Here is a 2,929-nt window from a genome sequence, read left to right as displayed (position 1 = left end):
TGCTTGCTCATTACGCGCGATCACAATGGGCAACACAGTCGCAATATGGTAAATATATTTATTGCATCGTTCCACGGTGAGTACATCGTTCCAAAAACTCAGTATGCCTTTCGCCAACTCATCACTTTTGGAGGGTTTCACGACTTTTCGGATATGGTCCTTCAGCTGATGCCAGACCATTTCGATCGGATTGAAGTCTGGCGATCTGTCATTGGAAAAAAAGGACATTTAGTTTAAGAGATACAGTACACAGTAAAAACAGTGGGGAAAAAATGAGACACGGTTACCGCACTTACTCCGCTGGCGTCTTCACCCAGTTGATACCGCGCTCAAGGATATGCGCTGTTGACGCGGTGTGCTTCGGATCGTTGTCCTGGTAGAAACGGTGACCACCCGGGAACTCGCGTGTGATGTATTCCACAATCTCAGGCACAATTTTGTCTTGGAAGAAAGCTTTATCCATGATTCCTATAACAAGAAAAGAAAAGTGCTCAAAAAACTGCACACTAATACAGTACAATGCATAAGGCTACATTATATTTTATATTTTACCTTCAAAGATGACAATGCATCCTGGTCCACGCCTAAAGATGGCACCCCACACATGCATCTTCACTGGGTGTTTTGGCCGCGGCTTCATAGTTATGCAACCTTTTTTGTGGAATGCAAAGGTGGCAAATTTCTCCAGCGATACAGTAGACTCGTCAGTGAAGATGCAATCCTGGAAAGTTTCCCCACTGAAGATCCATGCCTGGGCCTGGACCACTCTTTTGATTTTGTTAACGTCCCTTATCATGGGGTACGGTCTGTAATGACAAGGAATAATTAGTTTTAGAGGTACAGTACAGTTTCTTAAACAACACTTTTACCTCCTGTATTGTCCAGTACTAACCTCACACGTCCATATTTCCATCCAATTCTGCGTCTCATCTTCTTTATGCTGGTCTCGGATACAGTGAGATTGTGATTTTCTTGCAGAGTGTATTTGACCCTTAATGCACTCTTCTCATCATTCTTCTCACTTATTTTGTCGACCAGAAGAGTTGTCTCCCTACAATGTACAGAAAAACAACAATCCAGTGAGTTACAGTGTAGTAGGCCACTACGAGGGGCGGACGACTCTGCGCATGCGCTGCCTCGCATCAACGGATGCAGATAGCTTCCTGGCCTGAGAGACCCGGCGGTCAAATCTGCGCATGCGCTTCAACCTCCCATGTCTGTGTGGACGTATGGGGGGAATGGCGGCTCTCCACCTCCGGCCCCGGCGGCGCTCAGTCAGCGGGACACAGGGAAGGGGAAGCGGAGTTAGGGAGGAGAGAGGCTGAGCAGCGGCTCCTCCTCTCACAGCCGGAGGACTTGCGGGGCTTCCGCCATCTAACTACACCCACACCCGCAGCACCGGAAGCTCTGCGCCAGCCATCTTTGTACACCCATGGCAGCGGACGTGTGGGGTTAACGGCGGCCGTTAGGAGTGGCGCCGGCGGCTATCGCCGGCACCGCATGTCACAGCAGGCGTGTGGGGGGGAGGGATGGGGAAGCCCTGCCGTCACTTCCGTTTCACATTTGTCCCCCATCTCTCCCGTTTTACCCCATCAGAATAGGTGCCACTAAAGAAGTTTCACTTCAAAAATATACATATACCGTTGTTATATAAATATACTGAAATAACTATAAAATTAGATACAGTAGATCTACAGTACACAATATAGTGTTCTATTAATATGCAGCAATATAAGAAATATACATATACCGTTGTTATATAAATATACCGAAATAACTATAAAATTAGATACAGTAGATCGACAGTACACAATATATTGTTCTATTAAGATGCAGCAATATAAAAAAATATACATATAATGTTGTTATATAAATATACCGAAATAACTATAAAATTAGATACAGTAGATCGATAGTACACAATATATTGTTCTATTAATATGCAGCAATATAAAAAATATACATATACCGTTGTTATATAAATATACCGAAATAACTATAAAATTAGATACAGTAGATCTACAGTACACTATTACAGTACACTAGTAGATCTACAGTACAATATTTTATAAAAAAATAAATAAATTTAGTTATATAAATATACTTACGCGTTAGTTACCGTTGGTGTCCTCGTGCGTTGTCTGGTTTTCCGTGTGCATGATAGCTCACGGTGGTTGATGGCACAACGAGGCCAGAAGTAGCTAACCAGCGTTGGATATCTGCAATTTGGTGTCCGCTCATGTACATCTCCTTAATTCGCATGCTGAGATCCTTTGAAATCTTTTTAACAGGCATTGCTGCGAGTAGAAAGAAATACAAACACAAGAATGTATATTCGATGTTTAGTCGATGTGTATTCAATGTGCAGTGAATCCACAAAATGGATGGTGTATTTATACGTTAATGACTCACATTAGAGTACGCCCACTTTCAACACCTGTACCTCGTCGCCATGCATAAAAGGTTACACACTTTGCATAGCCCACCACTCGATGATCTTTATCTGAACTTGCCCTTGTCCAGATACTGCATTGTGCCATCTGCTTCCATGGATCAATCTCGATTCTACGGATGCCGGAAGCCACTCGCCTCTGCCGTGCCTATCACACAGAAAAAGCGAAAGGCAGCAGCAGTTTCCAAGCCAAGGCCAAAGCGACAGGCTAAGGCCAATAAAGAAAACCTTCTGCTGACCCCAAAGGCTAAGGGTTTTAATAGACGTCAGCCTTATTATGTCAAGAAGAAATAAGGTGATGTACACTCAACGCAAAACAAATGGCAGCCAACCCAACAAACCCGCAGACCACTTCCTCCAATACGCTTCAACGATTCTGCCGCCGCTCTCCTGGATATCTTCAGCCCATCTTCTCTACTGCTCTTCGACGATGCTGCCGCTGGTGTCCCTGAAATTCACGGGTCACTTTCTCCTTTG

At 44.2% G+C, this 2,929-nt stretch overlaps 1 long non-coding RNA gene across 1 annotated transcript; it reads right to left on the bottom strand.

Moving 5' to 3' along the window:
* Window positions 1-721: 721 nt before the first annotated feature.
* On the bottom strand, window positions 722-2,291 carry LOC142492008 (uncharacterized). The gene is made up of 3 exons (XR_012800658.1): window positions 2,109-2,291; window positions 893-1,051; window positions 722-806 (listed from the first exon to the last, which is right to left on the bottom strand). It is a non-coding gene; the product is annotated as an uncharacterized LOC142492008 (long non-coding RNA).
* Between the last annotated feature and the right edge of the window lie 638 nt (window positions 2,292-2,929).

Source organism: Ascaphus truei, chromosome 4, assembly GCF_040206685.1.
Source record: "Ascaphus truei isolate aAscTru1 chromosome 4, aAscTru1.hap1, whole genome shotgun sequence".
Classification (NCBI taxonomy): Eukaryota; Metazoa; Chordata; class Amphibia; order Anura; family Ascaphidae; genus Ascaphus; species Ascaphus truei.
The sequence above is the reverse complement of the archived record's forward strand: the minus strand, read 5'-3'. Positions and strand labels throughout refer to the sequence as shown.